Raw genomic sequence first — 11,938 nt, forward strand, 5'->3', positions numbered from 1 at the left:
AATTGGAAGAAATACACAAATGAATAGGCCCACTTCATATTTAGTAAAGTTCATTAGTTGCAGAAATTCCATTTCATAGAACGAATATCAAAGCCCATAAAGAAATAGAAAACATTTTTGTCGAATAATTCTTTACTCGTTATCAATACCATTATTGGAAACTACTTCTGTATGGGCTTCGATATTTGTTTTACGTTCAACCAATATGCTCCAAAGATTTCGTATTAATTTTACATTTTTTTAACCAAAGATTGGCACACAGGGGGGTGTTTTTGTTAACAAAAAAGGGTGTCATTAATTTGAAAAGTCAGCAAAACTGTCTGTCAGAGAAACACGCTCGGCATTGGCATTTAAATCGTCATTTAAGCGAAGTGGTTCGTGTTTTGACAAAAGAAGAGACAGTTTTCAGTCAACAGACGAAGGACGGCCTCTTTACAGCTTAAGTAGACTGGCGCACCCGATCCGTCAGAAACCAGTGCAGTTCTAAGCAAAAAGGTCTACGACAATCAGGGCATCCAAAGGATCAAAAAGTCCGACTTTTAGACTTTGAGGTCTTGGACAATGCACTAATTTGCATTAACAAATGTGCATAAGAAGATTAAGTTTAACAATACTTGACCCAACCAAACCCAAACGCTAACCATCGCCCTAACCCAAATAATGTGCGATAATTTCATAATTATAACGCTTCAGGCCCCAATACCTCAATTTGTGACGTAATAATCTTAAATACAATGGACGAGAAACCATCTTATGCCCATCCGAGTTTGGGCTTTTTTCCCCAGCATTTAAAGAATTATTAAAATAACGCACATTATTTGGGTTAGGATTCGGGCTAGCGTTAGGGTTTAGGTGGGTCAAGTGTTATTAATCCTATCTCATACTTTTTGTTATCTTTTCTGAACTTTTAATGAATATTTTTAATTTATCTTCGCCGGGAGTTTACCTAAAGGTCCAAATCAGTGCATTGCCAGGACCTCAAGGTCTAAAAGTCTCGACTTTTCTGCCATTGGATGCCCTGATTGTCGTAGACCTTTTTGCTTAGAACTGCACTGATTTCTAACGGATCGGGTGACTGGCGCCATTCTTTCGACACAATGGCACCTGTTCGTCTTTGTTGACGCGACACTGGGCGACATTGTGAGGTCAGGTTTCGATTTCGTGGAGTGGCGTAGGGTCGGAACAGTTAGTTAGTGGGTGGCCGAAAATTTAGGTTTCGAGGCAACGTACTTTGGATGTTTTAAGGGCGCTTTTGAGATAGCGGAGTATTTTAGCCTATTAGCAAATATTTTAGCCTAGCCATTTTAGCAAATATTTTAGCTCGGTAACCTTATCATATTACGGAATTATATTCTTGTTTTATCTAATAACATAAAAAAGTATTTCCGCTATGGCTAAAGAGCCCAGGTTTTTTTTTAAGGTTTGGTTTGGGTGACCGCTAAGTAGTTTTAGGAGACCGCAAGTGTTTCATTTAAATACCAAAAAGTTGCAAGTCCAAAATTTGGGAAATCGCTGGAGAAATACACCTTAAAAAAACCCTTTAAGTGCCTACATAAATTTCTTTCCCATTTGACGCTGATAATACCTAATGAATTGGCGATATTACTATCTGAAATGGACTTCGACTTTATCAGGCATCGATACCACAATTTTCATACAGTAGTTACCAGCAGACACAAATGTCCTGCCCAACCTCAATAATTTCATAAATCACCTCCTTGTTTTTTCGTGTTAGGTTAGATCGACAAGAAAAAGTCGAAAACCAAGAAAGACAAGAAGAAGGGAAAGCTGAGCAAGGCTGACATCGGCACTCCGCAAGATTTCAAGTGAGTTGTGCGAAATCTTTATGTACCCCCGTTAAAAACGCGGCATCTCGTTTGTTAAAATGCAAATCTACTTCCATATAGTCGCTGAACGAGTTTATGCACGACAGGGCTTGCTAATCTGGGGTCCTTGCACCTCTTGGGTGTACGTGGAATATTTTTTCTGCTCTTTGGAAGAATTATAGAGGGTACATTAGTGCCTAATTGAAATCTTGGTGGTTAATTGAAAAATTATATTTTTTTTTCAAAAAACAGAGTTCAATTATAAAGAAAAGAAACCCTTAGGCGTCTTCTCCTTGACTGTATTTAGGTCTACTTTTGTTTCAAGTTAGCTGGGCCGAAGACAGCATTTTTTAAGTCAAATTGATTATGATTTCACTTAAAAAAAACGAAAGAAACAATATATTTTTCTCTTTTCAGGCACGTCGGTCACGTGGGCTGGGACCTCAACAAAGGATTTGACGTAAGTTGGCAACATTTGTAAAAACTACTGGATTCTATCCGATAGCTGTAGTCGTTATCATAAATTAATTAATAACACGACAGCTTATTAAAGTGGATTTACTATCTTAATTCTAATCAATGCAAATACATACAAAACAATGGTATTAAAACTAAAACAGCATCAGTGTAAGTTCAACATCATTACCAAAAAAACAATAAATAACTAACAAGGCGATCACCTACCGCATACACCAACTTCCGCCACGGACAACTACAATGTCAAGGCACAATATGTTCAGTTACCTTTAAGCGAAAATAATAGAACGCTTATACACAATTAAATTATTTATAAAACTTACACTGGAATGCGCAAGGTTAACAAATGTTTTCAACTAATTAATCGCCCGGTCATCGCTTTTAAGGGAATGATCATCATGTAAAAATAAGCTTTTCAGTCTTAAATTTTTTACATCGTAATTTCAAGACATGGTCTTGTCGCGAAAAGCCTATGGCAAATTCTTACCCAACATTGTTTTCAATAAACTGCTTTACTTATATGTATTCCATTGCTCAAATAAATCCCTTGACTAACTTCTTTACTGCCACCAACTAGAAATAAAAAGTATTTATCTCAGCCGGTTAGTTTCAATTGGGTCAACTGTAACGTTTTCTTTTTTTGAAGAAATTTCCAGCGAATTGCTGCTATTTGTTTAAATGGTCTTGCCTTTTACAATGGAGAGACCGAGCCCTTGTTGTACAATACATTTATTTTTACACTATAATTTTTCATCCCTTTTTCGTGTAAGTTTGCACCATTATTGCAATCGCTATGTGAAAAACAAAAATGGGCCTATTTGTTAAGTATAGTTTAATTTCTCTTTTTGGCATCTGTCTTTCAAATGTACGTTATGTCACAAAATGGTGCGCGGTTATTTCACCTGCAACTAGCTTCAAGTTTGGCATTTTGATAAATTTCCAAACGTCGAAAGCAACGACGTTGTGTTTCCTTGGCTTTAAACGCCTGATTATCGCCATTAATCCCTTCACGACTGGTCAAAGTCGTATCACACGACATATGGCATTTTATTTTTGTTTTGTCGCTTAATCGATGCAGTTGAGAGATCTTACAGCATTCGTTCAATTGTGAGTTCTTAGACATTGGTTTAGTTGTGAGACGTTCAGCGAATTGTTTTTCTTGCGTTTTCGTTGCGACATTAGTTCAGGCAAATTAGTTAAAGAAACATCTCTAGTTTAAGAATACGTAAAGCCCTGTCAAAATGTAAAATTGTGTAGAAGAATATTTTGAGTTGACTTAGGGACGTAAAGGAATTTTGAACGAATTAAAAAAAGCATAGTTTAAAGGCGTTTTTTATAACGATAGTTAAGTTAAAGTACCTTCCGATTTTTTTTAAATACTACCCTTTTTAATTCGCTAAGCTTATAAGGGAAAGTTAAATTAATTGTTATTAGTGGTTACTAACATGTCAGACGACAAAGCAAGGCATTGTTTGTCCATATCCCGCTGTATAGTTTTACTTGAAAAAACTGAAAACAATGATTCAAAAGGTTTAACACTGCGTCGTGGTTAGGGTTGCTGGTAGCATTAGCATTGTCACAAATTAATCATGGATTGTGAGTTAGAAATGTTCCTGATTGCAATGTCTACGTTTGTGTGCGACTCGCCTATTTGGAACTACGTAAGTAACTCGCACAAAACGAAATTCCCGAAATAGTAAAGCTTTTATAACCTGAGGTCTTGCAGCAGAAATTGTCTTTTGCTTAATGTTATTCAAGCCTTACGTCGTCGCCCCCCCCCCCCCCCCCCCCTTTGATTTTTATGTTGATAATTTTCTGTCAAATTTACGATTTTTCTGTTATTCGAACTTTGTTCTTTTAAAGATGCCAAATATGTCAATTTTTGTAGCAGTAAACCCGCTAGTTTTTTTAACCTTATTTTGGGCATATACATTAAAAACATTCACTAAACAACATGGGGAATTTCTAGATTTTATGCAAAAAACTACCGATATCCGTACTATTAAACTTTTCGGTTTACGAATCAAAGTTTTCGTTTTTTGAGCTCCATTTTTTGTCCGCAGATGAACAACATGGACCCGGACGAGAAGAATCTCTTGGCCAAAGCTGGAATCAAGGACAGCGATTTGCAGGACAAAGAGAAGGCGCAGTTTATTTACAAGTTTATTGAGGACCAGGGCGGAATCGAAGCCATTAAACAGTGAGTTCTCTTGTCTTGTTACTTTATTTGAAGTTTTCGATTTTTTTTTTGCTTTTGTTAACTTGTGAAAATACACATTGCTTTGCCTTCAAAGGTTTTGCGTGTTTTTTCCTTAAGTATACACGTTGATCTGTTTCTAAACATGTATGTATATTTTTTTGTCAAGCAGTTTGTTTGAATTGTCCGTTTAAAAATTGGCTCAAAACTGCAGCCTTTTTCTAAAATGTCCGTACAACTGTCCAATTTACGACGAACAGTGGCAGACTTGGAATTAGTGGTATTTTAAAAAACTTTTAGATTTTTTTGGGAGTTTTATATTATTGCGGCTGTCGTAAGTTATATTCTATTTTTTGGTTCGGCCTTTGATATAAAATTTGCGGCTAGACTTATTTTAAATTTTTTTTGGCTTAAATATTTCAGTAAATATGATCAAAATTGTCTCCATTTTACAATGTACTTCGATTTGGCCTCTAGCATATTTGTAGTTGTAAAAAAGGTAAACCACACCAAATTTTACCTCAAATGACCTATTGCAATTTTTCAGGGACACAAAGCGCGTCAGTGGCCCACCGCCGGCCCCACCGACCCAAGGGGGACCCGGGGGTCCGCCGCCTCCCCCTAGGAGAAACGACGGGCCACCTCCCCCACCATTGCGCCAAAACGCCGGAGGCCCCCCTCCGCCACCCCCACAACGCCGTCAACCCTCTTCACAGCCCCCGCCACCCCCGAGCAGTAGGGGTCATCGAGGGGGACCCCCGCCGCCCCAAAGGTCGGAACCGCCCCCGCCCCCTTTTAGGGGCATGGATTCGATGCCCCCGCCGCCACCTCAAGGGGGTGTTCCCCCTCCGCCCCCAATGGGAAGCATTTTAGTGCCTAATTGAAATCTTGGTGGTTAATTGAAAAATTATATTTTTTTTTCAAAAAACAGAGTTCAATTATAAAGAAAAGAAACCCTTAGGCGTCTTCTCCTTGACTGTATTTAGGTCTACTTTTGTTTCAAGTTAGCTGGGCCGAAGACAGCATTTTTTAAGTCAAATTGATTATGATTTCACTTAAAAAAAACGAAAGAAACAATATATTTTTCTCTTTTCAGGCACGTCGGTCACGTGGGCTGGGATCCCAACAAAGGATTTGACGTAAGTTGGCAACATTTGTAAAAACTACTGGATTCTATCCGATAGCTGTAGTCGTTATCATAAATTAATTAATAACACGACAGCTTATTAAAGTGGATTTACTATCTTAATTCTAATCAATGCAAATACATACAAAACAATGGTATTAAAACTAAAACAGCATCAGTGTAAGTTCAACATCATTACCAAAAAAACAATAAATAACTAACAAGGCGATCACCTACCGCATACACCAACTTCCGCCACGGACAACTACAATGTCAAGGCACGATATGTTCAGTTACCTTTAAGCGAAAATAATAGAACGCTTATACACAATTAAATTATTTATAAAACTTACACTGGAATGCGCAAGGTTAACAATTGTTTTCAACTAATTAATCGCCCGGTCATCGCTTTTAAGGGAATGATCATAATGTAAAAATAAGCTTTTCAGTCTTAAATTTTTTACATCGTAATTTCAAGACATGGTCTTGTCGCGAAAAGCCTATGGCAAATTCATACCCAACATTGTTTTCAATAAACTGCTTTACTTATATGTATTCCATTGCTCAAATAAATCCCTTGACTAACTTCTTTACTGCCACCAACTAGAAATAAAAAGTATTTATCTCAGCCGGTTAGTTTCAATTGGGTCAACTGTAACGTTTTCTTTTTTTGAAGAAATTTCCAGCGAATTGCTGCTATTTGTTTAAATGGTCTTGCCTTTTACAATGGAGAGACCGAGCCCTTGTTGTACAATACATTTATTTTTACACTATAATTTTTCATCCCTTTTTCGTGTAAGTTTGCACCATTATTGCAATCGCTATGTGACAAACAAAAATGGGCCTATTTGTTAAGTATAGTTTAATTTCTCTTTTTGGCATCTGTCTTTCAAATGTACGTTATGTCACAAAATGGTGCGCGGTTATTTCACCTGCAACTAGCTTCAAGTTTGGCATTTTGATAAATTTCCAAACGTCGAAAGCAACGACGTTGTGTTTCCTTGGCTTTAAACGCCTGATTATCGCCATTAATCCCTTCACGACTGGTCAAAGTCGTATCACACGACATATGGCATTTTATTTTTGTTTTGTCGCTTAATTGATGCAGTTGAGAGATCTTACAGCATTCGTTCAATTGTGAGTTCTTAGACATTGGTTTAGTTGTGAGACGTTCAGCGAATTGTTTTTCTTGCGTTTTCGTTGCGACATTAGTTCAGGCAAATTAGTTAAAGAAACATCTCTAGTTTAAGAATACGTAAAGCCCTGTCGAAATGTAAAATTGTGTAGAAGAATATTTTGAGTTGACTTAGGGACGTAAAGGAATTTTGAACGAATTAAAAAAAGCATAGTTTAAAGGCGTTTTTTTATAACGATAGTTAAGTTAAAGTACCTTCCGATTTTTTTTAAATACTACCCTTTTTAATTCGCTAAGCTTATAAGGGAAAGTTAAATTAATTGTTATTAGTGGTTACTAACATGTCAGACGACAAAGCAAGGCATTGTTTGTCCATATCCCGCTGTATAGTTTTACTTGAAAAAAACTGAAAACAATGATTCAAAAGGTTTAACACTGCGTCGTGGTTAGGGTTGCTGGTAGCATTAGCATTGTCACAAATTAATCATGGATTGTGAGTTAGAAATGTTCCTGATTGCAATGTCTACGTTTGTGTGCGACTCGCCTATTTGGAACTACGTAAGTAACTCGCACAAAACGAAATTCCCGAAATAGTAAAGCTTTTATAACCTGAGGTCTTGCAGCAGAAATTGTCTTTTGCTTAATGTTATTCAAGCCTTACGTCGTCGCCCCCCCCCCCCCCCCCCTTTGATTTTTATGTTGATAATTTTCTGTCAAATTTACGATTTTTCTGTTATTCGAACTTTGTTCTTTTAAACTTGCCAAATATGTCAATTTTTGTAGCAGTAAACCCGCTAGTTTTTTAACCTTATTTTGGGCATATACATTAAAAACATTCACTAAACAACATAGGGAATTTCTAGATTTTATGCAAAAAACTACCGATATCCGTACTATTAAACTTTTCGGTTTACGAGTCAAAGTTTTCGTTTTTTGAGCTCCATTTTTTGTCCGCAGATGAACAACATGGACCCGGACGTGAAGAATCTCTTCGCCAAAGCTGGAATCAAGGACAGCGATTTGCAGGACAAAGAGAAGGCGCAGTTTACTTACAAGTTTATTGAGGACCAGGGCGGCATCGAAGCCATTATACAGTGAGTTCTCTTGTCTTGTTACTTTATTTGAAATTTTCGATTTTTTTTTTGCTTTTGTTAACTTGTGAAAATACACATTGCTTTGCCTTCAAAGGTTTTGCGTGTTTTTTCCTTAAGTATACACGTTGATCTGTTTCTAAACATGTATGTATATTTTTTTGTCAAGCAGTTTGTTTGAATTGTCCGTTTAAAAATTGGCTCAAAACTGCAGCCTTTTTCTAAAATGTCCGTACAACTGTCCAATTTGCGACGAACAGTGGCAGACTTGGAATTAGTGGTATTTTAAAAAACTTTTAGATTTTTTTGGGAGTTTTATATTATTGCGGCTGTCGTAAGTTATATTCTATTTTTTGGTTCGGCCTTTGATATAAAATTTGCGGCTAGACTTATTTTAAATTTTTTTTGGCTTAAATATTTCAGTAAATATGATCAAAATTGTCTCCATTTTACAGTGTACTTCGATTTGGCCTCTAGCATATTTGTAGTTGTAAAAAAGGTAAACCACACCAAATTTTACCTCAAATGACCTATTGCAATTTTTCAGTGACACAAAGCGCGTCAGTGGCCCACCGCCGGCCCCACCGACCCGAGGGGGACCCGGGGGTCCGCCGCCTCCCCCTAGGAGAAACGACGGGCCTCCTCCCCCACCATTGCGCCAAAACGCCGGAGGCCCCCCTCCGCCACCCCCACAACGCCGTCAACCCTCTTCACAGCCCCCGCCACCCCCGAGCAGTAGGGGTCATCGAGGGGGACCCCCGCCGCCCCAAAGGTCGGAACCGCCCCCGCCCCCTTTTAGGGGCATGGATTCGATGCCCCCGCCGCCACCTCAAGGGGGTGTTCCCCCTCCGCCCCCAATGGGAAGCATTTTAGTGCCTAATTGAAATCTTGGTGGTTGATTGAAAAATTATATTTTTTTTTCAAAAAACAGAGTTCAATTATAAAGAAAAGAAACCCTTAGGCGTCTTCTCCTTGACTGTATTTAGGTCTACTTCTGTTTCAAGTTAGCTGGGCCGAAGACAGCATTTTTTAAGTCAAATTGATTATGATTTCACTTAAAAAAACGAAAGAAACAATATATTTTTCTCTTTTCAGGCACGTCGGTCACGTGGGCTGGGACCCCAACAAAGGATTTGACGTAAGTTGGCAACATTTGTAAAAACTACTGGATTCTATCCGATAGCTGTAGTCGTTATCATAAATTAATTAATAACACGACAGCTTATTAAAGTGGATTTACTATCTTAATTCTAATCAATGCAAATACATACAAAACAATGGTATTAAAACTAAAACAGCATCAGTGTAAGTTCAACATCATTACCAAAAAAACAATAAATAACTAACAAGGCGATCACCTACCGCATACACCAACTTCCGCCACGGACAACTACATTGTCAAGGCACAATATGTTCAGTTATCTTTAAGCGAAAATAATAGAACGCTTATACACAATTAAATTATTTATAAAACTTACACTGGAATGCGCAAGGTTAACAATTGTTTTCAACTAATTAATCGCCCGGTCATCGCTTTTAAGGGAATGATCATCATGTAAAAATAAGCTTTTCAGTCTTAAATTTTTTACATCGTAATTTCAAGACATGGTCTTGTCGCGAAAAGCCTATGGCAAATTCTTACCCAACATTGTTTTCAATAAACTGCTTTACTTATATGTATTCCATTGCTCAAATAAATTCCTTGACTAACTTCTTTACTGCCACCAACTAGAAATAAAAAGTATTTATCTCAGCCGGTTAGTTTCAATTGGGTCAACTGTAACGTTTTCTTTTTTTGAAGAAATTTCCAGCGAATTGCTGCTATTTGTTTAAATGGTCTTGCCTTTTACAATGGAGAGACCGAGCCCTTGTTGTACAATACATTTATTTTTACACTATAATTTTTCATCCCTTTTTCGTGTAAGTTTGCACCATTATTGCAATCGCTATGTGAAAAACAAAAATGGGCCTATTTGTTAAGTATAGTTTAATTTCTCTTTTTGGCATCTGTCTTTCAAATGTACGTTATGTCACAAAATGGTGCGCGGTTATTTCACCTGCAACTAGCTTCAAGTTTGGCATTTTGATAAATTTCCAAGCATCGAAAGCAACGACGTTGTGTTTCCTTGGCTTTAAACGCCTGATTATCGCCATTAATCCCTTCACGACTGGTCAAAGTCGTATTCCACGACATATGGCATTTTATTTTTGTTTTGTTTTTGTTAATCGATGCAATTGAGAGATCTTACAGCATTCGTTCAATTGTGAGTTCTTAGACATTGGTTTAGTTGTGAGACGTTCAGCGAATTGTTTTTCTTGCGTTTTCGTTGCGACATTAGTTCAGGCAAATTAGTTAAAGAAACATCTCTAGTTTAAGAATACGTAAAGCCCTGTCAAAATGTAAAATTGTGTAGAAGAATATTTTGAGTTGACTTAGGGACGTAAAGGAATTTTGAACGAATTAAAAAAAGCATAGTTTAAAGGCGTTGTTTATAACGATAGTTAAGTTAAAGTACCTTCCGATTTTTTTTAAATGCCACCCTTTTTAATTCGCTAAGCTTATAAGGGAAAGTTAAATTAATTGTTATTAGTGGTTACTAACATGTCAGACGACAAAGCAAGGCATTGTTTGTCCATATCCCGCTGTATAGTTTTACTTGAAAAAAACTGAAAACAATGATTCAAAAGGTTTAACACTGCGTCGTGGTTAGGGTTGCTGGTAGCATTAGCATTGTCACAAATTAATCATGGATTGTGAGTTAGAAATGTTCCTGATTGCAATGTCTACGTTTGTGTGCGACTCGCCTATTTGGAACTACGTAAGTAACACGCACAAAACGAAATTCCCGAAATAGTAAAGCTTTTATAACCTGAGGTCTTGCAGCAGAAATTGTATTTTCTTAATGTTATTCAAGCCTTACGTCGCCCCCCCCCCCCCCCCCCTTCCCCCTTTGATTTTTATTTTGATAATTTTCTGTCAAATTTACGATTTTTCTGTTATTCGAACTTTGTTCTTTTAAACATGCCAAATATGTCAATTTTTGTAGCAGTTAACCCGCTAGTTTTTTAACCTTATTTTGGGCATATACATTAAAAACATTCACTAAACAACATAGGGAATTTCTAGATTTTATGCAAAAATTAACCGATATCCGTACTATTAAACTATTCGGTTTACGAGTCAAAGTTTTCGTTTTTTGAGCTCCATTTTTTGTCCGCAGATGAACAACATGGACCCGGACGTGAAGAATCTCTTCGCCAAAGCTGGAATCAAGGACAGCGATTTGGAGGACAAAGAGACGGCGCAGTTTATTTACAAGTTTATTGAGGACCAGGGCGGCATCGAAGCCATTATACAGTGAGTTCTCTTGTCTTGTTACTTTATTTGAAGTTTTCGATTTTTTTTTTGCTTTTGTTAACTTGTGAAAATACACATTGCTTTGCCTTCAAAGGTTTTGCGTGTTTTTTCCTTAAGTATACACGTTGATCTGTTTCTAAACATGTATGTATATTTTTTTGTCAAGCAGTTTGTTTGAATTGTCCGTTTAAAAATTGGCTCAAAACTGCAGCCTTTTTCTATGTGGCCCACCGCCGGCCCCACCGACCCGAGGAGGACCCGGGGGTCCGCCGCCTCCCCCTAGGAGAAACAACGGGCCACCCCCTCCCCCACCATCGCGCCAAAGCGCCGGAGGCCCCCCTCCGCCACCCCCACAACGCCGTCAACCCTCTGCACAGCCCCCGCCACCCCCGAGCAGTAGGGGTCATCGAGGGGGACCCCCGCCGCTCCAAAGGTCCGAACCGCCCCCGCCCCCTTTTAGGGGCATGGATTCGATGCCCCCGCCGCCACCTCAAGGGGGTGTTCCCCCTCCGCCCCCAATGGGAAGCATTCCACCCCCTCCCCCGGCCCCCACATCTGGGTCGACGCCTCCTCCTCCCCCCTCTGGTGGGGGTGGGGGCGGGGGCCGAGGGGCCCTGCTTTCCGCCATTCGTCAAGGGGTGAGTTGATTGCTGTTTTTTTTTTATATAAAACTGTCAACATAGAATGAATACCAAAGTCCATACAGAAGTAGGTAGAATATTTTTGAA

This window comes from Ascidiella aspersa, chromosome 4, assembly GCF_963924565.1.
Source record: "Ascidiella aspersa chromosome 4, kaAscAspe10.2, whole genome shotgun sequence".
Classification (NCBI taxonomy): domain Eukaryota; kingdom Metazoa; phylum Chordata; class Ascidiacea; order Phlebobranchia; family Ascidiidae; genus Ascidiella; species Ascidiella aspersa.